We start from the raw sequence: 25,175 nt of genomic DNA, 5'->3' as shown, positions 1-25,175 counted from the left end.
GACTATGAGCACTATATTCAATACAGACACACCCACAAATACATGTACATCAGGGGTGGGTTCTGGCAGCTGCTTCTGGTTCACTCGTGGGCGCACCTCGCAGGTGCTTGTTGCGTGCTATACGCACATGCACAGTGCAATAAACATTTCTCTGTGCATGTGCAGAAGCAAAAAAGATGCGGCACCTGGGGAGTTGCCCAGAGAACCAGTTTGGGGGCATGGCAGGCCTGGGTCACTGCCAGTTCCAGTGCCCAGGCCGCCAAACCACTACCAGTTCAGCCAAACTGGTCCAAACTGGTAGGAACCCACCACTGATATGCACATACACATTCACATGCATGTGCACACACAGACACACAGATCAATACAGAGGCTCATTACACAGGTCTGCGACTAAAAAGCTGTTTTATTATTTACAACTAATTTCCATGTATTTTGGTGTGCTGAAAACAAATAAAATATTGAAAAAACTCCTAGACGTTATGATTTGCCACAACATGCAAAATTGTCTTCAAATTTATCAATTTTTTATTTTTTTATTTTTTTATATTATGGGTTTTTAACTAAATTTAAAGTTCAAATTACTATTAATTAATTTACATAAGTGCATTTAAGATATAAAATGCCAAAAAAACCTTAATGGGGTTTGTCCGAGTTATGTAAAAAAATATAGCACAGTAAATCTGATGTTCAGCAATATATACATAAGCTAAGCAAGTTTTAAGTTGTGCTTCTAATGGTAGAAGGGGTTAATCTTTCCTGAAGAATCCAGTGGGAGGGAGACACAGGGCAGATAGCAGCATCTCCGGTCAGTGCAGAGGGCGTGGCCAGCACTGTGATGTCTCATGTACAGACACAGAGCTGCTCTCTCTTGCATGCCACACTTGTGCACGAATCATCATCAGTTCTTGGTTCTAGGCTGTTCACGCTTTTTCATCACAATTCATGTTAGCTTGTCACTCTTCAACCGTTATGTTATGGCTCCGTGAAAGTGTATTAATTTGCCAGACAGTTTCTGTTTCATCTGTGGTGAATATACAGTGTTGAAGCAACAGCAGAATATTACAGACTTTGTGAAAAAAGTATAATTTGCGTATTTTGGACTAAAAATTGGAGCTCAAGATAAAGTTTGGGTGCTCTATAAAGTGTGCAAACTGTGTGTTGAGGACCTCCAAAACAGGTTGAAGGGTAAGAAAAAATCTTTCTGTTATGGGATTCCTATGGTATGGCGAGAGCAAAGAACCATAGTGATGATTGTTACTTTTGTTCATTCGATGTGAAAGGGTTTAATTCCAAATGGAAGTATTCCATTTCATACCCCAATCTTCACTCAGCAATTCTTCCCATCCCCCATGGCACAGATATACCATTATCCAAGCCCCCTGCTACCTTGGAAGAGATATCTAGCTCCGATGAAGGTGAAGTCATACCTGAACCTGATGACGAATCAAGTTCTGACTTTGAAGATGATACAAGACCAAAATTGTTTTCTCAGGAGGAGATGAATGATTTGGTAAGAGACTTGAATCTTCCCAAAGATGCCGCTGAGTTACTCGGATCAAGACTGAAAAGCAGCAATTTATTGTGGAGTGTTATCTTCATGGTTCAGACATCGTGAAAAGGAGTTTGTTCCTTACTTCGCCCAGGAAAACAAGTTGGTTTATTGCATCGATGTCAAAGGTCTGATGGGTCAATTTAAAATCCAATATGATTCAGAGCAATGGCGTCTTTTTATAGATTTTTCAAAAAGAAGTCTCAAAGCAGTTTTGTTCCACAACAGTTTTTACGCTTCCATACCTGTAGGTCATTCCGTACACTTGAAGAAAACCTACGAGAACTTAGAATTGGTTCTTTGTAAACTTAAATATGAAGACTATGGTTGGCAAGTGTGTGGGGACTTGAAGGTCTTGTGCATGCTGCTCGGGCAACAAGCTGGGTATACCAAATGCCCTTGTTTTCTGTATCTATGGGACAGTCGAGACTAACAAAATCACTGGACCAAGAAAAGTTGGCAGCCGAGGGTGCTAATAGTCGGTGAAAAAAATGTCTTCCAAGAAACTTTGTGTCAGCCTCTGTTTTGCTGCTTGCTTTCGACTGCCATTGAAATGGGGAGGGAGAGCATGGTATTTGGGTGAGGGAAATATTCTGTACAGGAGGACTGTTAATTGGGAGTTGTTCTCACCATTCATTTGCGCATGTGGAAGGAGGGGAGTTTCCCACTAAGGCCAACTGTCCGGCATACCAACCTGATGATGATTTTTGAGGATGTCTCCCACCTGACAGTTGTGGAGATATGGGATTGGACTATGGACTGGGGTTACCAAGGGGAGGGGAATGGGTCATGTATCGATATCAAATGCTTTTGCGCGCTTTTGCTCAGATCCAGCTTTGCTTAGCTTCTATTTACTTATAATCAGTAAAAGTACTCTTAATTCTGCAAAATGGAGTTGAATGGTTTCTTTCTTGATTACTAAGTGAAGTAGCAATTGATACTTTGGTACCTTCCCATAAAGTTTTTCAACCACCTCTCCACATAAAATTGGGATTGATGAAGCAATTCGTAAAATCACTTCCAAGAGATGGGGAATGCTTCAAATACTTGGTCACCAAGTTTCCATGCCTGTTGGAGGCAAAATTGAAGGAAGGTCTGTTTGTCGGACCAGACATTAGAAGGCTTATAGTTGATCAAGAGTTTGTCAATGCCATGACGGATCCTCAAAAAAAAAAAGGGTGGATTGTATTTAAAGAAGTCGTACAGAAATTTTTAGGCAATAACAAAGATCCTCACTACAAAAAGATTGTCGGAAGAATGCTGAAAGCATTTCAAACTTTAGGTTGCCTGATGAATTTGAAAGTGCATTTCCTCCAGTCCCACCTTGACTACTTTCTGAAAATTTGGGAGCTGTGAGGAACAAGGTGAACGACTCCACCAAGACATTAAAGAGATGGAAAGGAGATACCAGGTAAAATGGAGCATTACAATGATGGCAGACTACTGTTGGATGCTTCAGAGACACATTCCAGATGCTACTCACAAGCGTAAATGCACCAAGAGGAGCCTCACATGGAAGAAGAATCGAGTTTAGTGTCTGTGGGTGAGCATATTTCAGTTCAAAAAGGATTTTCATGAAAATATTGTAATAAAACTTTAATTTTAGAAGTCTATTTCCATTTATTTTGAGGTATTGCCTTATTTAACATAGTTACCTAAATTGTCAGGAAACGTGATGTCCTATGACAAAATGGAGATCATTTTCGGATTCAGCACACCAAAAAACATAAAAATTACATGGAATAACCAAAACAGTTCTCAATTATTATTATTTTTTTGCAGACCTGTGTTATCTGTAGATCTATAAACTTCCCCTGGCTACTTACATATAAAAACAATTTCTCCAAGGGGAGGGGTAGGATTTGTCAGAGATATGGATAGATAGAGAAATAATTTATTTCCAGATGGTATATATTCTTTCCAATGTAAGTTTTTTCAAGCATTTGCTCCGTCTACTTTTGAATCATTTTGTGATTTTTTAAAGAGTACATATTATTATCTTACTCTCCCAAAGGCCCAAATGGATACACCAAAATACAATAATGTAAAATGTGAAGTATATTTCTGAGCCAAGAGTTCCACTGCAAAACCTGAACAAATACAGAAACTGAAGGACAATTGTGTTAGAGTCTAATTGTCCAGAAAGTGTGAATAATTTAATTCAGATAAAAATGCAAACTGCAGGAAATTTTCAAGCTGCCTTTGAGCTCATTCATATGATGTTCTAATATTCTGTGTATGCCATCTCTAATCTCTTGACTTTTCCAAATTGTTCTTTCTTACTATATGATGATCATAGTCAGCACCAATCTTTCTAATGTGGCGCTGTTAAATGTACTATGTTGTCAGTTCTCTACACATTGGGTAGATCCTTATGCTACCCAGATTATTTAAAGTCATGCTCTGGCTGGTTGATTACTCATGCAGAATGTAAGTTTGCATTCAAGATTTGTCTCGCTTGAGTGGCAGCATTTGCCCCAAATTTAGCTCATAATTTCTCTCTCTCTATCGTTCTGTTTTCTTCTTGCACTGTCTCCTAGATAAAGCTGTCAATGGCTGTCCATCTTTCCCATCCTGGTTTCCCATTATGGCTCCCTTGAGTTCTGTCAAGCTATGTTCATGGTACTTTAAGCAGAATAAGCTGAGTAAATCTGTACAGCCACACTTCCTTGCATAGACACCCTTTAAATCAAACAGACAGATTAAATTAGGCTCCCCTGATAGATGGATTCGATGAGCCAATTTGGACAAAGGTGGGGTATTTAGACTAGTATTCCAAAGAAATCAGGGTATTTGTTTAGAATTAAGACAATAGAAATCTTTCAAGATACAACTCAAATGTATCTTCTGCTTTTTATGATTTTTTTCTCTCTCTTCCCCCTCACTTGAAGAAGAGTTTCCTTTCAGTATATTAGAATTAAACTAAATGTTCATTACATGCATGATTACACTTTACATTTACGTTAATAATGGTGAATATCATCCAGAGAGAGAGAGGACTAGCCATTTCTTCTATGACAGTCTTGATTACCTTCAGGCCGGAGTTAATAATAGCATAATGGGAATTGACATCTTGACCATGCTTGGGATTCCTTAGGATACGAATGATGCCTGGTAGCAGACAGGATCAGGACACAATGGCATTTCCCTGCCTGGGACCATCCAATTAAGGGGTTAAATGTGGTCAATTGCCCTATGTCACTTGTTTATGAAGACAATACTCCATTAGCACAGGATTAAGCAGCAACAGAGGTGTCATGGGCCATGCAAGGACTAGGACATGCCTCTGTTTTATCCCTTGCTTTTAGAGAACAACATCTCCCTTCCATTTTATTCTCAGCATTTCAGACAGCATGGTGATCTGAACATGAATTTATTTTGTGTTCCATCTGAGATGTTTCTTCCTTTCCCTTCCCCTCTTTATGAGAAGAAGTGTGCCACTGACAATGGCCAAGGAGTAATCGAATGGCATCTTGCCTTGTGTGCCGAGCATACTACTTCAGGTTTTCCTTCTTCAGTGCATTATTGATGTGACAGTTGGAAAACGTTTAAGAAAGCAAATGAACAGGTTCACCTTTTCTTCTTCCTGGGTTTGTAGTTTCAATCTTCTTGACAGCTCGAGCTGCAATTAGTAGTGATCTCACTTAAAGCGTTATTTGAACATGGGCAGTCATGTCTTATATATCCACAATTGCAGATGGAATAAGCCCTCTGGATAAACTAAATTAAAGCCAAGGTCCCTGCTGATGACGAGGTTCTTAATTCATCCCTACTTAAAGTCTTCTTAGGTTCAATGTTTTCTCCACTCCAGGTACAAAGAAGTAGTCTGGTCCCATAATGACTTGAGTAGAATTCTTTTATCTGACTATTCCCAAACTGTCTTTGTGTTTTGCATGTATGAAATACATGAAACTTCAGTATAGTGTAATGGTTAAGCTGTTGGATAATTCCACCCTGTCAATGATAGACAATGGATTCTGAATGGGGAAAAAACAATACAAAAAGAAAACCAGAATGCATTAGTGTTTCTTACTTATTTGGTTAGAAAATGCACTCTTGGTTCCCTCCCCCAATAACCGATTGGGGAGCCCCTCCAAAGCACAGCATCGTCTTGCCACTTTGCATTTTTCCAGTAGGGCAAGTTGATTGTAACCACCATATTCCACAATATTGAAAGCAAAGTCCACATTTCTTCTTACAAAAAGAAATAATTTGTCAACCCTGGTAGAAGACTGGATCAGCCCTTCCATTTTGCCTACCATAGACAGAGACTGTCCCCCTTTTCTTGTAATCGAAACACATGTCAGGAGATGGGGATAACTTTGATCTGAGTGGGTTTGTACCTTGTCCTTTAATTACTTGGTCAATCAGATTATCAAGGCCAGGGGTGGGAAATAGATTGAGTCCCTAAATTAGATCAGGGTCCCTTGCTTAATTTGGACTGCAACTATACTGAAAGGATAAAAAATAGTAACAAATTCATAATCTAACCCAAATGCACAAACGTATTACAGATAGTAAGAAAAACCCACTTGGCTCAGATCTGTTTTCTATTCAAACAGATTATGTGTCCATTTGCGTCCATTGTATCTTCTGATTGGCAGAGATCATTCTCATTAAGTGGTACTCAATTCTTTTAAGTAGTGATATTGTCAACGTTCCGACTGATGAACCCAAACAAGCAGGCACTGTTAAGACGATCCAATCTCTTAATGCAAAGATTTATTGAGTACATCATTTTGTTACAGACTGAAGCAAAACCCGCTCTGGGGAATTCTCAGGCAACTCACTATAATTAAAGTATAGACTCCTCCCTCCCCACCATTTGTGTTGGTCACATTGTCCAATTAAGTGTCCAGGTTTTGTTGTGGGAAGATCTGGTGGATACCAGCTGAAACGTCCTTGATTCTCAAGAGTCGGTTTCTTGTTATCGTCTGGAATGCACATTCCAATCTCTCCCTCCCTTCCACCTGGTCTGTTGGCAAGCTGCCAAGCAGTGAAAAATGAAAGCAGTTTGACAGATATCCTGGATTCAACCTCTTCATTATGCATTGAGCTAGTCTTTGTTTGGAAGTGTACTAGAAACAACAGGTAGTCCTCAACCTACATCTATTCATTTAATGACCATTTGAAGTTACAATGACACTGAAAAAAGGTGCCTTATGACCAGTTTTCACACTTACATTTGCTGCAGGATCCCCATGGTCACATGATCAAAATATGGACATTTGGCAACTGGCCTGTATTTATAACAATTGCAGTGTCCTAACATCATGTGATCACTTGTTACAACCTTCTAATATTTGCAAAGTCAATGGGGAAACCAGATTAACTTAATGGCTGTGTTACTAACTTAACAACTGCAATGATTCACTTAAAAACTTTAGCAGGAAAGGTCATAAAATAGGGCAAAAGTCATTTAAAAACTGTCTTGCTTAGCAATGGAAATTTTGAGTTCAATTATGATTGTAAGTCACGGTCTACTGGTATCAGGGTCACAATAATCCCCTGTGTATGTCTGTGTGTATTTTCCACTCCCTTCTCCCTTTGAATAAACCAAATTGAACTATTCTAGGTAGCATTCAACATGCCAGCTTTTTATTTTTTTCCAGTCCTGCTAAGGATAAAAATGTAGCCTATTTATGGAAAAGAAGGAAGGAGAGTTGTGAAAATGAATAGTGATCAAAAACACAGAGGTAAATGTAGAACACAAACACCAGCAAAGCACTGTGCCATAACTCATAGTGTTCAAAAGTTTGACCTTTTTATTGTAACATAAAGGACATGCTGATTATTTACCATTATATACTGTATCAGTAATTACCATATTTTTGGAGTATGACACACCTTTTTCCCTCAAAGAGAGGCTGAAAATCTGGGTGCATCTTATACACTAAATACAGCATTTTTTTGCCTCCCGAAACCCTGCCTCCTTCACCAAAATGGCCATACATAGCCTTTAGGAGGCTTTCAGAGTGCTCCTAGGGGCTGGGGAGGGCAGAAATGGCTGAAAAATGGGCCGGCTTTTGCTCGATTTTGCCCCTCACAGCCCCCAGGAGCACTCCATGAGCCTCCTAAAGGCTATGCATGCCCTTTTTTGACAAAAATGTGACAATTTTTGTGAAATCGGGCCATTGTTTGCTCATTTCCACCCCCCCAGAGCACTCTACAAGCCTCCTAAAAGCTATTCATGCCCTTTCTTTGAAAAAAAAATGGGCCCATTTTCATGAAAAACAGGCTGTTTTGGGGAGGTCTGCAGAGTGCAAAACCTTTTTTTAAAAAAATCTGCCTCTTCAAAATCTTGGTGGGTCTTATACTCTGGTGCGACTTATACTCTGAAAAATACAGTATACAGTTTGTCTCCACCTTTTGCTTCTTCTGTTCTTTTTCAGCAGTCCTCCTATTCTGAGAGTAGGCAGTCTGGGGCTTTAGGGGTTTTTGGGCCCCACTCCAATACATTGATATAATTTTCTGCCACTTTGAAGCAAGAAATATACCAAAAACTGCAGCATTGATCCTAACATTGGCTTAAAAGAGATTCAGTGGTGAGATTTACTTACCTTCCCTACTGCTTCCCTACATTATAGCATGCACAGAAGGTCAAGCATTATGTTGGGGTGGGTGGGCAGAGCCTTTCACAGCCGCTGCTACTGGTTCGCCTGAAACAGAGAGGACAGTCTGAATACCATCTCTGCAGAGGTTATATATATATTCTTGAAACACAGGTCAAAGTAGTAAACGTGTGTGTGTGTGTGTGTGTGTGTGTGTGTAAGCTTAGTGGTTAACACATCTGCCTAATATGTAATGCAGCCCAGGTTCCAATCCCAGTAAGGGTGTGGCTAGCTGATGAGAGCTAAATAGCTTGAAATAGATCTATACTAGTCTCCCTTTATTTATTTATCAGCACAAATATAACACAAATGTAACAAAGGGAAGAGTAAAAATATTGGGTTTCTGTCTGGATGGTCTCTTGTGACGAGCCGATGGACAGAAAATTGAAGCAGTGAACTTCCTCCCATATTTGGGCATACCAGGGGTTGTGACTTTAAATATATACCTTTCTCCCTGGCTCAGCTGATAGCGGAGGAGAGCCTGTGGCTTAGTGGTTAACACATCTGCCTAATATGTAATACAGCCCAGGTTCCAATCCCAGTAAGGGTATGGCTAGCTGATGAGAGCTAAATAGCTTGAAATAGATCTATACTAGTCTCCCTTTATTTATTTATCAGCACAAATACAACACAAATGTAACAAAGGGAAGAGTAAAAATATTGGGTTTCTGTCTGGATGGTCTCTTGTGACGAGCCGATGGACAGAAAATTGAAGCAGTGAACTTCCTCCCATATTTGGGCATACCAGGGGTTGTGACTTTAAATATATACCTTTCTCCCTGGCTCAGCTGATAGCGGAGGAGAGCCTGTGGCTTAGTGGTTAACACATCTGCCTAATATGTAATACAGCCCAGGTTCCAATCCCAGTAAGGGTATGGCTAGCTGATGAGAGCTAAATAACTTGAAATAGATCTATACTAGTCTCCCTTTATTTATTTATCAGCACAAATACAACACAAATGTAACAAAGGGAAGAGTAAAAATATTGGGTTTCTGTCTGGATGGTCTCTTGTGACGAGCCGATGGACAGAGAATTGAAGCAGTGAACTTCCTCCCATATTTGGGCATACCAGGGGTTGTGACTTTAAATATATACCTTTCTCCCTGGCTCAGCTGATAGCGGAGGAGAGCCTGTGGCTTAGTGATTAACACATCTGCCTAATATGTAATACAGCCCAGGTTCCAATCCCAGTAAGGGTATGGCTAGCTGATGAGAACTAAATAGCTTGAAATAGATCTATACTAGTCTCCCTTTATTTATTTATCAGCACAAATACAACATATACATATATACACATATACATACACACACACACACACATATCCAAAAAATTTGAGTAAGTCTATATGTGTGATGAATCTCTTCCATGTTGCTTTTGCTTCCCCTCCTCAAAATGTGTCCCTTCTGTTCTTACCATAAAGCTATGTTTGATTGCTTTCCATCACTCTTCAAACTTTACTGCTAAGCCTGATTGTCAATTAGAGGTCAATTGAAAGTTGGGAAGCACCAGCATATACTGAATTCCCCTTGTTCACTGTCATTTTTGGTCTTCTTTGGCAGATGCATTTTGCCACCTGTGGCTAGAGAGCAATGTAAAATAGAGCAAATAAACTTTGTCAGGAATTTTGAATGGCAATTTTCAGCCAGATGCAGGAAGAATTGTTACCCAGGGTTGTGTTTCTGATCGGCAACCAATGTAGATTAAGAATCAGACCAACCGCAAGACAGGAAACAACGAAAGCTGCTCGGTTATAATCATTAATTATGAAGATATCATCATTCATGTTTATAATCTATGAAATGTCCCAGTGTAATTGATTTTTTGAAGTCCAATGAATTTTAATGACTAGGCTACAAATGGTGCTTGTGCAAGATGTCATTTGAGAGCACAAGGGAGGGGAGCCACCTGCCCTCCCTTCGATCAGCCCCAGCTGCTCCTAGTTTGAGTAAAGGGGAATAGTTGCATCCTACCACGTCTCTAGAGATCAATCTTCAATTAGAAAATTGACAGCATGCTCCATTTGTTAAGAAAAACTGGTGTAAGGGCAGCCAATCTCTAGCTTCAGGCCAAAGGACACTGGCATACTTCATGGATGCTTATAATTGTTGCAGCCTCACTGGTTTTATTGAGAAGAGCTGGATGCCACTGGAGGCACAGCTTTACACTTGCAAGAAGCCACGCATGGAGCACACAACCAGTGCAGATATTTCCTGGGTGGGAATAAAAACTTGGCTGGGAACCTTTCTTGTAATTTCAAGATGGGAGCAAGATTATTGGCATAATTGCTAGGAGGTTACGTCTGAAGTTGCCAATAAGGCCAAAAAGACCGTTTGTTTTTCATCTGCTTTTCAGCCAGTGGTCAGGAAGGCAAGAAGCATAACACTTCTGTTGTAAGGCACAAAAACTGGGAACAGCCATGAGGTTCAAAGCACAGAAAGAAGAATTTATTATTGTTCCCCGTAGTACAACATTCTAGTCAACTAATGGTCGAAGCTAATTTGGTGCTAGATAAGACTCGGTGAATTTGTGTGTGGGGGGGGATCTTTTGGACTATCAACCAAAGTTTTAGTTTTCAGAATTAGCAGCGAGACACATTTCTGTTTCTTTCAATGTCTCAGTATTCACACTGTATTGCAATTTAAGTAGCATCAGTATTTGGGGAAGACCAAGGCCTAGATGCCTGTGCACTGTAAATTGATGATTGTCAATTTCAAAGCTTTTCAGTGCTGTCTGTTCATCTCATGCTTTGACTTTTAAATCTCTTTGATCTTTTATATTTTATTCAATTTTCAATTTTCACATTCCATTTGCAATCATTTATACACAGGGTATTTACTATAAGAAAAGAAGAAAAAAAAAAAGGAAAAAAGGAATAAAACGAACAGATAAAAAGGAAACACAACTCATCATTCCCAACCCCACCTAACCCTTGCGTCCTCCATACACCCCATCTACCCCCTCCAACTTTCCTTTCTCCCTCTAACACTCCCCTCCTACTTCCCTTTCCCCTCAAACCTTCCTTCTCCCCTTACTCCCCAGACACCCTCCTTACATACTCCTTACATTCCCCTTACTCCTTCCTTACTCCTCCCTCTTCCTTCCCTCTACCTCCCTCCTTGGTGTATGCCTTTATTCGAGTGTTGTTTGATCTAATAAATGTAAAATGAACCAAGGAAAAAAAAAAAGATAATAATAATAATAATAAAAAAAGGAACCACCGTATATAAATACATTCTTGTTCTTATTAAGATTATGTTAACCCCCCCCCACCCCACCCCCCACAATCCCCATCCCTAATCCTCCCGGCTTCCCAGGGCCCACACCTGGCACTACCTTCTATCTAAAATATATGGATTAAAAAATAAAAGTAATATATAAAAAAGAAAAAAAAAAAAACCACTCTTTGTGTTGATCTCAGCCCCCCATCTTTATCTATGCTTAAATAGTATAAATCATTCTATCTATATTTTATTCTCGTCTCTTACTTCTTTGCTATTTACCCCGATCTTCTGTAGACTCTCCCGTTCCCTTCCTAAACCTCATGATCCCTTCCAATAAGATTTAGGCAGCATAGTTCCTGCCATATATTCAAATATAACTTTACAGACAAGTAATCAAACTTTCCCTTCTAGTAAAATTTAAACAACGTGAATGATCTTTCTTTACCCCTTTTTCAAACCGTAATTCAAAATAATCTAACCAGATTTCCCCTTCTTAGTAAAGTTAAGCAACATAGATCAGATATTACTTTACACAGGAATCAATTTCTATCTTAAGATAATTCCAACCGACTTCCCCTTCTAGTAGAATTTAAATAACTTAGTTCATTCCACATGCATTTTACTCTCATCCCCCACTTGTCTGATATTTACCACTATCAAATTTATGCTAACATTTGTTTAAAATATAGCTCAGAGCGATTTGTAGCATGAATCATTCCACATATTCCAGTAATACTTTCAACAAGAGTCAGTTAACCTTCTATTTTAAGGTAGTCGCTTCTAACAAAGTTTAAACAACATAAATCATTCCGCATTCTTTTTACAGTTATCTTAAGATAATCCCAAGCGGCTTCCTGTTCTAATAAGCTTTAAACAACGTAAATTTTGCCCTCTTCCCTTGCTTGTCTGGTATTTACCACAAATAACATAATTCATTCCACATACATTTTACCCTCATCTCTTGCTTGTCTAATATTTACCACTATCAAATTTATACTAGCGTTTATTTAAAAAGTAACTATAACAACCAACTTTCCCTTCAAATAAAAGTTAAATAGCATGGATCATTTTCAAATAATACTTTCAGCAAGAGTCAGTTAACCTTCTATTTTAAAATAGTCCCATCTAACAAAGTTTAAACAACATAAATCATTCCGCATTCTTTTAACCACTATCAAATTTGTGCTAACGTTACTTTAGAGTCTAGCTCAAAGTAGTTTCATCCAGCTTTCCCTTCTGATAAAAATTAGTCCACTTTTTCTACCGGAGAGAGGTCTCAAACCCCCATTCAGTCCTCAACTTTAGGAAGTCTTTTGAAGTATCTAAATTCTCGATCTGCGTTCTTCTGCTTCTCCGAGAGAGGAGGGGCTACCCCCTCCATCTTGCAGCCGCATGGCCAGCCGTTTGCTTTCTCCTTCCGCTTGTCTCTCCTCTCTTCCGAGCGCGTCAGGAAGTCCCGCCTTCAGAATCCTACAATAGAAATCTTGAGCCTCCGAAATAGAGTTAAGACGAAATCTTTGATTCTCAAATGTAACCGTGATGCCGGCAGGGGCCTCCCATCTGTATCGAATCTGTTGACTCCTAAGCTCTTTAGTTAAAAAGGCGTAGTCCCTTCTTGCTCTCAATATCTGGAAAGGAATCTCTTTGAAGACAATCAGGTCCTGGTCATCAATTCGGAGCCTATTATTATAAAAATTTTGCACAATCGCGTTTCTAGATTCTTTTGTAGAGAAATATATAATTATGTCCCTCGGGAGCTGTCGCTGTTCCGCTATCAATGAGTTCTGGCGATAGATTTTCCGAATCTGCCAATCAAAGTTAAGTCCCGGGCTTCCCAGCGCGTGGCTGAAGGCTTCAGCAAAGGTCTGTTTTAAATTCTCTTGCTTCTTTTCACGGAATCCTCTGACTCTAATTGCAAATGCCTTCCTATTAAAATTTAGTATCATAAGCTGTTCTTCGTTATTTCTAATTTTTTCTTGTAAAATTTGAATATTGGTAGTCAAATTAAAATTAGCCTTCTCCAGACTTTCCAATTTGTTTTCTATTTCAGCAGAGTAATCTGACAGGGCAGACACAGCTGCAAAAGTATTCGCCTTCATTTGATTAACTTTAGATTGTAAATCATCAAATAATTCCAATACAAATTCCCTGATTTCTTTCTTAAAAGCGTTAAGCATTTTAAGGAGATATTCCTGTGTTAAAAGTTCCTCAACAGAAGACATAGGAGACAAAGGCTGTGTTTCCAATGAAAATTCTTTAAATTCTTTTGTAGCAAGACGCTTCTTTGATTTGGATGGCATAATAAATAAGCAAGTAAGCAGAGCTTCGCTCCCCTCTATTTCCAAAAAAGAAAAATTTATTTTCTTAAGGAGCAGTCTGCAGGAAGATAACACCGGCTAAGTATATCAATCATCCACGGAGAGAAATCGCCATTTTGAGGTCTAATTAGACAAAGAAGTCTCTAAGACGAATGGTGCTGGTATTTACGATAGTACTAAAAACATAAATCTCACAGGGGTGGGACCCGCCCGTATCAATTCTAGCTTGAAAAAAAAACTTTGTCTTGTCCTGGGGGGGGGCTAGCCTGTCTGGGGCTGCCAAAAAAAAAGGCAGCTGAGAAGAAATGGCTGGAGATAAGAGCTCCGCTTCGGCCGGAACTAATCTCTTTCCACAGCCAAAAAAAGAAAAAAGGCTGTGGTTTACGATTAGATCCTAACCTACGGGGCTATTCTCCCTGCCCCTTTCTTAGCCAGAAAGGGGTGCTATCTATGATTTTATTTAGATATACAGACCAGATCTCTGAGGAGCTCGGTGGAGCCCTCCTCGGCAACAGGCCACGCCCCCCGGAAGTCCGCTTTTAAATCTCTTTGGACTGGACAGTCCTTCAAAGAAGGTAGCTTTCAAGAAAGAACAATCCTTCCACATAGCTTCAAATGGAAGACTGTCTTCTATGATAAAGCCACCCTAACCAGTCACGACTTGTTACTGACCATCTTCTCATTTGGGGAATCCCAAGTCAACTGTCCACACTTTCTCCTAGCGGGGCCCTCTTCCTCTCATTTTAAAGATTAAGATATAGATAAGTCTTACATCTTGGAAAAATTAAGAGTTAAGATAAGCTTTAACTCAGACCAAGTGACATGGGGGAAAATAAGTGGACTAAGGAACATGTGAAAAATAAATAGACTATCCTGGCTTCCTTCACAAATGCAGATGAAATGATGATGACGTGTTTGACTTTTGGCAATTCTGTGGGCCAGGTCTCTCCACATCTTCCAATCTTGAGTTTTTACAATGGATTTTTTAAAAGTAGCATGTCTAAACCTAAAATATAACATTTGTGTGGTCTATAAGTGGTCTTCTTCTCCCACCATAGAATCTATGTGGCCCATGGATATTTTGTGAGCCTAAAAGATGCCATGCTACAGCCAACAACTGCTGCAGAGGTGGTATTCTTCCAGTTCCCACTGGTCTGGGTGAACCGGTAGTGGCAACGGTGGGAGGCTCCACCCACCCAGACATAATCAAAGATACTCTGTGCATGTGCAGAAGGTTCTGTGCATGCCAGAAGCATTGTGTGCACACAAAGCGTGCACGCTCCCAGTTCTGAACCAGTAGCGAAGATTATAGCATTTCATGCCTAAAATGCTGTAAAAAGTATCATGTTCCAAGTGGCAACAAAATCTCAGCCAGTGTTCCAGAACACTGATCTCAACATAGCACATAGTGGCCAATGAAGTTGCATGTAAGATTGTAGGATATATCTAGCTGATTCAATACTTCACAAAGGGCAGTAAAACAGAAGGATGATATGCACTGGCATCTTTGGAGAGTGACCTCACAGTTGCACCTTAGCCCTTTTTTCTGACCCGTTCAGCCTTTAGTCTTAGTCTCTTCCCTGCCCTATACCTGTTTTGCATCACAGTATGGCAGTATGTTTCATTTTATTTCAGCTCCACTAGCCTGATTCATTTCTTGTGTTTGTTTTCCTCACTGATGAATAAATGTAGCATTAGCAAGATGTTCTGTACATCTAAGTATAGAAAGAATAATCAAGGAACATTGAAAGATGTTGCATCTGTGTGAGAGAAATATTGATGAACGTTGGACTTTGTGGGGCGGAGTGCTAATTAAATAGAAGTTGTATCATCTGCTAGCTGTCAAGATCTAATTGAATTAGAATTGAGGAGGTGAAATTTAAAGGCAGATAATACAAAGGCAACATGGCTTCACTTGAAACAAAGCTATTTCCTTTTTTTCTTAACTTTCATCTCAGAAATAAAAGAATGAATCTTCTCTGATTTAAGAAGACAGTCTAAAAGCACTTTGAGCTGGCTAGGAAAGGCTCACCTACATTGTCTGCTTACTATATCATGGGGACATTTTACTTTCCATTTGCTGAAGACATGTCCTCACAACCAGAAATATATTCTCTCAATCTCTCTCCCCGCCCCTCTCTCTCAAGTCAAGTTATGACATTGTACAAAAAGGGCAGGAGTCTGATTATGTGACTGAGGCTACCCTCTTGACTGTTTGACCTCCAGGCTCCCAGGATGGACCTTCCATGTCATTGCTGAGACAGGCTAAAGCTAGCACAAGTGTTCTGGCATAAAAGTAGTGTTTGAGGAGGAGGGGAGGAAAGTGGAAGAAATAATCATGGTATATGGAAGAGGAAGTTTGAAGTAGTGGTATGTGTTCAGCTACAAGTGCTCTGGCAGGTCAGTGACTGCACCCATTCTTCAAGATCCCAGGCTCAGCACCAGCTTTGTGGTCCTATTCAGATATGAGAAAAATCAGAATCCCAGATACTGCAGCCACGCACATCCCCCCCCTTTTAAATAGGTAAGTTAACTGGTCAATTGTAAGTCCATTAAGCCTTGAAACTGATGGGCATAATTGAAAAGGTGATTGAAAGGAACCTGTTTTTTTGAAGATTGAGGGTTGGACAGAAGACGCAAGAGCCAGGACTTCCAAACAGCAAGGTTTATTCAACAAACGGAACAGATGACAGCAATTCAAAGAGGCGAAATCCGCGCCAAGGTATTTATATGATATTTGTATAGCGGGGAACCAATGGGAGGCCGGGTACCGTCCAGCAACTGCTGACACAGTACCTTGGCCAATCAGAATGGGTTGGCTGGCTAGCAACAGGCTATGCTGCGTCCCAGCCAATCAGGGTGCAGCATAGGCTGTTGCTGGCCCTTTAGGAGTTTTATTAATATTTAACACCCCTTCCCCCCGGTTCTGCGCATGCCCCAGGGTGGAGCATGCGTAGTCCTCCAAGTAGGCGGGGCAGCGCCGGACCCGCCCCGATCTTCGCAATTTGCCTGCAGTCGTCGGAGGGGTAGGACCTGCTTGTGGAAGCTCCTCCATGAAGGGAGTCTAGCTCCAAGCGACGCCATCTTTGGACTGCCCAGAAGGCGGGCTCAATGAACAAGGTAGGCCGGGCCGAGGGGGCATGGCTGCTGGAGGATTGTCAGGTTGCCGGGAGGCGGTGACAAACGGAGGGGTGTAAATTGGCGGGATTCCGGTTGCGGTTTGAGACGGCAGAGGCGCGTGCCAACAGGGGGCGCCCGGGTAGGCTGGGCCTTACTTGGGGAAGGCCCTTTCGAATTGCATTGGGTCAGCTTGAATAGGCTCAACTGGAGCGTTAAACTCTGGCAACAGGGGGTAGGGAAGGCCTGGATGGGGGAAGGCCTGTGATGTTGGCACCGGCTGGAAGGCAGCTGTGTTGTCGGGCCCTGGATCCTTTGGCCCGCTGGTCTCCGTAGGGAGGCGCCTCCTTAATTGATCCAAGTGGCGCCTCAACTCGGATCCATCGGCCAGTCTGACCCTGTAGGAACACGGGCCGGTTATGGAAACTATCACAGCAGCTACCCACTTAGGCTCCCCCGCAAAAGACCGGGCCCACACCAAATCCCCTAGATGGAAGGAACGGGGAGGGGTGACCCCCAGGTTGCATGGCTGGTGCCCTGAATAGAGTGGGTGGAGCCTATCCAGGGGGGTCCGCAGGCGCCGGCCCACCAAGAGCTCCGCGGGGCTTTTGTTGGTTGTTGGGCAGGGGGTGGAGTGTTGGCTTAGTAGGTAAGCCGCCACCCTTGTCTGCCAATCACCCCGGTCCATGCGGCCCAGTGCCTCCTTTGCTGAGTGGACTGCCTGCTCTGCCCGGCCATTGCAGGCCAGGTGGTACGGGGCTGTGGGCGCATGCCAGATCCCTTGATCGGCCAAGAACTCCTGGAATGTGGTAGAGGTGAATTGCGGCCTGTTGTCCGAGACTAGGACATCCGGCAACCCGTGGGTTGCGAACAATCGGCGAAGGGCCCTGACCGTACTCTCGGCTGTGGTGGAGGTCATAATGACCAGCTCTACCCACCGAGAGTAGGCATCTACCACAATCAGGAAGTTTTGGCTGTAAATGACTCAGCTTTCGTTGATTCACTCTCTTTCGTTCGCAGCCAAAAAGAAAAAAAGGCTACGAACTTCAAAGAGGATTCTAACTGGCTGAGGGACCCTCCCTACTTTTTCCTTAATGGAAAAAGAGTTATCTAAGATCTTAAATAGATATACGAACCAGAACTCTGAGGGCAGCTTCATTAAGCTGCCGACGGCGGCAAGAACCTCCCCCGGAAGCCCCAGATCTTCTCAGCTGTTTTTTTTTCAGCTCTAGGCGAGTTACTTCCCCCCCCCCCCAGAACAAGCCTTTGTAATTAACCCATTTAAGATTAATCCGGGCAGTGAACATACCTGTGAATTTTTCCTTTTTCTCTATTTAAAATACCAGCTTCAATTTTATAAAAGACTCCTTTTGTTTAACCTTTTTTTTTTTTTAAAAGAAAAAAATGGCGATTTTGTAACTTCCGCATTTGCTATAACGATATATCCTCAACTTCCTGGACAGACTTAAGGGATTACAAACTAATTAGCCCTGTTCCCTCGAAGATTTCTTTTTATTGATTGCCAGGGGTTTGTTGAAACTACCTTATCTCAAATTAACGTGAGCAGAGACTCTGTTTGCTTCCCTTTTTATCATGGCACCGAAATCGAAACCCAGACGCTCATCTCAGGCATTTGTTACAAAGCCGTTGTCCTTGCCTTCTACGCCCTCTACTGGAGATTTGCTAACGAAAGAATTTCTTTTTGAAATCCTTAAAGAGTTCAGAGAGGAAATGCAAAAATTTATTTCAGACTTTTATGACAGACTTGATGCCAAGATTGCTCAAACAAAGGAGGATATGATCGAGGTTATGAATGTTATGACAGATTATATTGCTGGAATGGAGGATAAATTGGAACTTTTGGAAGAAGCTAATTCCAACCTGACATCTAAAATTGAAATATTACAACAGGAAATCCAAATTGCGCAAAAACAACTTGTCATGATAAATTATAAGAAGACTGAGTCTGCAATAAGAGTTAGGGGATTGCGTGAAAATGAGCAGGAGAATTTGAAACAGACCTTTTTTGAGGCTTTTAGTCGCTCGGTGGGAAGTCCGGGACTTAACTTTGATTGGCAGATCCAAAAAATCTATCGCCATAATTCGTACGTAGCAAAACAGCGACAACTTCCGAGGGACATAATTATATATTTTGCCACAAGAGAATCCAGAAACGCAATAATACAGGAGTTCTACAATAATAGGCTGCGAATTGATGGACAGGACTTGATTGTTTTCAAAGAAATACCACCTCAAATATTAAGAGCCAGAAGAGACTATGCCTTCTTAACTAAGGAACTCAGAAACTCTCAGATACAATACAGATGGGAAGTGCCGTTTGGTATTACTGTTACATTTGATAACCAAAAACATTGCCTCAACTCTGTTTGGGAAGCCCGAGATTTCTATTACAATATTCTGAAGGCGGGACTTCCTGAATTACCCGGACATGGAGAAAGACAAGGAGAAGGAGAAGAGAAACAGCGGAACACGTGGCTACAAGGCGAGAGGCATTGCTTTCCCCCTCCGGAAGGGCAGAAGAGTAGAGAATAAAGACTTAGTTATGCTTCTAAAACATTTGCTTAATTTTTAATCTGAATAATACTTTGTGATTTCTGTCTTGGGTAAAACGGTATAGCTGCATACTGACGAAGAGACATTGAGACCGAAAGAGACTGAAAGAAGTGGCGATGATTTTGGAATATATATTGTATGGGATTTAAACAGGACTCGATGGATAACTTTGAATTTCTACTTAATTGTTCATGATTTATTTTTTAGGGTGAGGAGAGCGGAGATCGTGATCTTCTTGGATTGTGGTTCGGGTTGAATGGAGCTGGGAAGTGTGGGGTAGATGGGAGGGTAGTGAAGGTTTAAGTAGAGTTTATTTTGAGACAGAAAGTAAGCTGATCTTTGTATAAATTGTTATTTGAATATAATGTTTGGAAAGATATACCTATAGAGTCTGCAGGAAGGTGAAGCAAATATAAGAGGAGTACGGATGAAAATAAAATATATATATGGACACGGGTAAAGGCAGGATGGGAGGAGTTGGAAAAGGAAACCGAGAGAAGTATTTGAATGTTTAAATGGTTTAATAGAGAAGGAGGTAAAAGAGATAAATCAAAGGTTTGGATATTTAGATAAAGAGATAAGGCCTTCGCTGGAATTCCATTTAATTAACTTACTTGGTTTCAATATAGTTTGAAATCCTGCAAGTAATAAAATAACTGAAATTAGGAATGAGGTACATTGTTTAAGATTTAAAAATGTTGGGAAGCTGAGTTTAATGTAGAGAATTTGTTGATTTTTCCCGTTTTTCCTTTTTTTTTGTGTGTGTGTGGTTTTTTTTCTTTTTTTACTATTTCCTTTTTTTTGTTTTTCATTTATCTTTTATCTTTTAATTCTAAAGTTATTTGATTTTAATATACTCCAGACTGTGCTTGATAAAAAGTTATGCCGGGTATGGGACCTGGGAAGCCGAAAGGGGGTTAGGGAGGGGGGTTTAGGGGGGGAGGGGGGAGGGTGGAAATACAGTCCCAATTTTCAGAACAATAAGAATGCACTTGTATACTGTTGCTCTCTTTTCTTTTTTTCTTTTTTTCTTTTATTTTCTCTTTTTTCTTTTCATTTTTCTTAATTTTAGAGTAAAATATAAACTGAATAGATTAATGAATTGTAGAGATACACCAAAGTGAGGAGTAGAGGGAAAGAAGAGGGAGAAGTAAAGAGGGAGTGAGAGGGGAATGTAAGGAGGGTGAGATGGAGGGAAGGGGAGAAAGGAATGTTTGAGGGGGAAGGGAAGTAGAAGAGGGGAATGTTGGAGGGGAGAAATGAAAGTTGGAGGGGGAGAAGAAAGGGTGTATGGGGGATTGAAGTGCTATGTTGGTTTTCTATGGTGGAAGATGAGTTGTGTTCATTGATTTTCCTTTTTTTTTAAAATGCACAGTATATAAGTGATTGTATAAAATGAAAATGAAAATGAAATAAACAGGAAATTTAGAAAGGAAGTTTTGGCCGTGAAAGGGGCCGGCAAAATTGATGTGGAGGCGTGACCACGGGCCTCTCAGAGCCTTCCACTCTCAAGCAGGCCCGGCTGGGGGGTTGGGCCGGGAGAGCTGACAGGTGGTACAGCAGCCTACGTAGGCCGCTATCTCTGTGTCCAGCAAAGGCCACCAGACATAGCTGCGGGCTAATGCCTTCATTCACGCTATGCCGGGGTGGTCCTTGTGGAGCAGAGGCAGGACTTGGGGCCGGAGCGCGGCAGGGATCACGACCCGATCCCCCCAGATGAGACAGCCCCCGTGGAGGGAGAGCTCAGCTTGCCAGGCCTTGAACGGCCGGAAGCAATCGGCCACCTTGTCCATGGGCCATCCCCTCAGCACCCAAGAGCAGACCTGGGTGAGGACTGGATCGGCCTTAGTAGCAATAGCAATAGCAGTTAGACTTATATACCGCTTCATAGGGCTTTCAGCCCTCTCTAAGCGGTTTACAGAGTCAGCATATTGCCCCCAACAACAATCTGGGTCCTCATTTTACCCACCTCGGAAGGATGGAAGGCTGAGTCAACCTTGAGCCGGTGAGATTTGAACAGCTGAACTGCAGAACTGCAGTCAGCTGAAGTAGCTTGCAGTGCTGCATTTAACCACTGCGCCACCTCGGCTCAAGTGGGCCGCGACATCCGCAGCCGTAATGGGCAGGCCTGAGGATGCGATCAAGAGGACTGACAGGGAGGGCACGGGGGCAGGGTCAGTCTCAGGCAGGGGGCAGCGGCTAAGGGCATCACCGTGCCCTAGCTGCTTGCCTGGACGGTAGAGCAGCATATAGGAATACGCTACGAGAAACTCCGTCCAGCGTGTCATCCTGGGAGATAGGATGGGGGGGGGGGTCGGCTTGTCGCCTGCCAAAAGCCCAAGGAGAGGCTTATGGTCAGTGACAATAGCAGTAGCAATAGCAGTAGACTTATATACCGCTTCATAGGCCTTTCAGGCCTCTCTAAGCGGTTTACAGAGAGTCAGCATATTGCCCCCAACAATCTGGGTCCTCATTTTACCCACCTCGGAAGGATGGAAGGCTGAGTCAACCCTGAGCCGGTGAGATTTGAACCGCTGACCTGCTGATCTAGCAGTAGCCTGCAGTGCTGCATTTAACCACTGTGCCACCTTGGCTCTTAAGAGTAAAGTGCCGACCATACAGATAGTCATGGAACTTTTTAACCCCGGACACTGCAGCCAGAGCCTCCTTGTCTATCTGGCTGTAATTGCGCTCCACGGAGGAGAGTGTCTGGGAGTAAAAAGCCACAGGGGCTTCTGAGCCATTTGGAAGGACATGGCTCAGAACCGCCCCCAGACCATAGGGAGAGGCGTCACACGCTAATGTCAGCGGCAGCTTGTCATTGTACTGCACTAAGACAGCTGCTGATGTAAGCATGTCTTTGACAGCCGTGAACGCATGCGCTTCACGGCTGTCCCAGCGCCAGGCCGCCAATCGGTCGAGCAACTGATGCAGCGGCTCGACTAGTGACGCCTTGTGCGGCACGAATGGCGCGTAGAAATTCAAAAGCCCCAGGAATGCCTGCAGCTCCACCTTGGAGGTGGGGGTGGGGGCGTTCCTGATGGCTGACACCTTTGAAGGCGTAGGGTGGATTCCTTGGGCATCAATTAAGAAGCCCAAGAACTCCACTCTGGGAACAGCTAATGAATATTTGCTGCGTTTCAATTTTAAGCCCGCGCCCCTAAAACACAGGAGGACCTTCCTAAGCATTTCGATGAGTTCTGAGTGGCTGGAAGCAGCGATCAGAACATCATCGAAATAAGGAACCATGCTAGGGAGCCCATGGAGCAGCCGCTCCATGAGGCTCTGGAAGATCCCCGGGGCCACGGAAACGCCGAATTGGAGGCGGCGGAAATGAAAAGCCCCACGATGGGTGACGATGGTTTGGGCAGCTGCCACATTGTCATCCACCGGGAGCTGTTGGTAGGCCTGCGCCATATCCTGTTTAGCAAATGTGCAGCCCTGCCCCAGGGAATGGAGCAGGTGCTGCACCACAGGGACTGGATAGGGGTTTGCCTGAAGGGCAAGGTTGATCGTTGACTTGTAGTCGGCGCAGATCCGCACCGACCCGTCTGGTTTGACTGGGACCACAATTGGGGTCTCCCAGCGCGAATGGTCGACGGGTTCGAGCACGCCCTGCGCCAAAAGCTTGTCAAGCTCAGCGTCAACCTTAGCCCTTAAGGCAAAAGGCATCCTGTGGGCCTTAAGCCGAATTGGAGCAACCTGCGGATCGAGGTTGAGGGAGATAGGGGTGCCCTTGTAAGAGTCCAGCTGGCCGTCGAAGACATCTGAGAACTCTAAGAGGATGTCCTCCAGGGAGGAGGGAACCACCCTATGCACCCCCCCTGATAGAGAGACCCAAGGCAGGAAACCAATCAAGGCCAAGCAACGCAGGGAGGGAATTTTTTACAATTAGAATGGGCAGGCGCCCATGAAAAGTCCCATAGTCAACAAGGATGGGAAAGGAACCCAGGGTGGGAATGAGAGTCCCCTGGTAGTCCCTAAGGGAAGTGTCCACTGGTTGTAGCTGGGCACAGGAGACATGGGGACACAGGCGGGAGAAGGCGGCCCAGGAGATCAGGGAGCGGGAGGAGCCGGAGTCCACCTCCATACGGCAAGGCTGACCTTCCAGTTGGAGTGAGGCTGAAACCTTCCGGGCTCCGGCGGACGCCTGGCTGACGGTTTCTCCAGCGATCTCCGGCTGGTAAACAGTGTGGCAATCTTCAGCCCGCCGAGCAGGTCGCGGCGGCTGGTGGCGCGGCTGCGTTTGGGATGCCGCTGGCTGCTGCAGGAATGTGCCCTTTTTTGTTGCAGCGACAGCAAACGGTGTTCTTAAACGGGCAAGCCGTGCGGGCATGGCGGCCGCCACAACCAATGCACACGGTTGCAGTAGGGGTAGCTGGAGGTGGTGGTGGTGGTCGCCTGGGTTGTGCTCTGAGCTGGCCAACAACCTCATTGGAGGGGTCTTCAGGCGGCAACAGTTCATCGACCAGGCAGGCTTGCGTGGCAGGCGGAGGGCACCCTGGTATTGTAGGAGGGAGCGGCGATGCCAGCGGCAAGCGTTCCATGTCGGCCGTGGACTGCTCAGAGAGCTCCGCTGATCTGGCAGCCTCCACGGCCTGCTGCATGGTGATGTCGTGGTGCCGCAAGAGGCGGCTCCTCAGATTTATGTCCTTAACACTGCACACAAACTGTTCAACCAAGTTCTTGTCCAAATTCTGGAAGTCGCACTGAGCCGCTGTTACGCGGAGCGACTCCAGAAATTGGCTGATGCTTTCAGTTGGCTTTTGGACGCGGCGGCGGAAAACGAAGCGGCGAGTGATGCGGGACGGTGCCGGGGCGTAGTGGCCCTTAAGCCTGGTCATCAGCGTGTCCCAACCGAGCGTGTAGGCTGGCCGCGGGGCAGCTAAGGCTCTGACTGACGCGAACATCGCGGGGCCGCAGCAGCTTAAGAAGAAACTGCATTTCTCTTCTTCAGGCTGATTGTGGTTTTTGGACGCAATCAGGTAACATTCGAACCGCTCCATGAAACCTTCCCAGGTTTCACCAGCAGATCCGAATGGTGCGAAAGGCAGTAAGGCGGATGCCATGGTTGCCAATATTGAGACAGTTCAATGGAAGTAGATAGGAGCAGAGAAAAAAAATGTTCCTAGCGTTCGTGCGACGGTGATTTAGACGCGGCTTGAGTGGCTGGCTAATTCTTTCTCGCTCTTGTCCTAGGCTCTGCGGGAATCGCTGAATCCCATCCTCGTCGCCAGTTTTGAAGATTGAGGGTTGGACAGAAGACGCGAGAGCCAGGACTTCCAAACAGCAAGGTTTATTCAACAAACGGAACAGATGACAGCGATTCAAAGAAGCGAAATCCGCGCCAAGGTATTTATATGAGATTTGTATAGCGGGGAACCAATGGGAGGCCGGGTACCGTCCAGCAACTGCTGACGCAGTACCTCGTCCAATCAGAATGGGTTGGCTGGCTAGCAACAGGCTATGCTGCATCCCAGCCAATCAGGGTGCAGCATAGGCTGTTGCTGGCCCTTTAGGAGTTTTATTAATATTTAACACTGTTCTTGTGCTTCTGCAACTGCAGAATTTCCCACCTTGAAGCTTCTTTTCTCAGAAAAGCCTCATCTTCTCTGCTTCTCTTCTTATAAAATGTTTATTCTCCTGCAGGTGTGACTTCAAGATTCAGTTATGGGTTTTTTTAACCACTCCTACTCTTTTAGATCCTGAAGCCAGATCTTGTTATGTTATCTCACTGTGGGTGTAGGTGCTATGTTTTCTTGTGTCGGATATGTGAGTAT

This window comes from Thamnophis elegans, chromosome 1, assembly GCF_009769535.1.
Source record: "Thamnophis elegans isolate rThaEle1 chromosome 1, rThaEle1.pri, whole genome shotgun sequence".
In the NCBI taxonomy this organism is placed as follows: Eukaryota; Metazoa; Chordata; class Lepidosauria; order Squamata; family Colubridae; genus Thamnophis; species Thamnophis elegans.
This window is presented reverse-complemented; position numbering follows the sequence as displayed.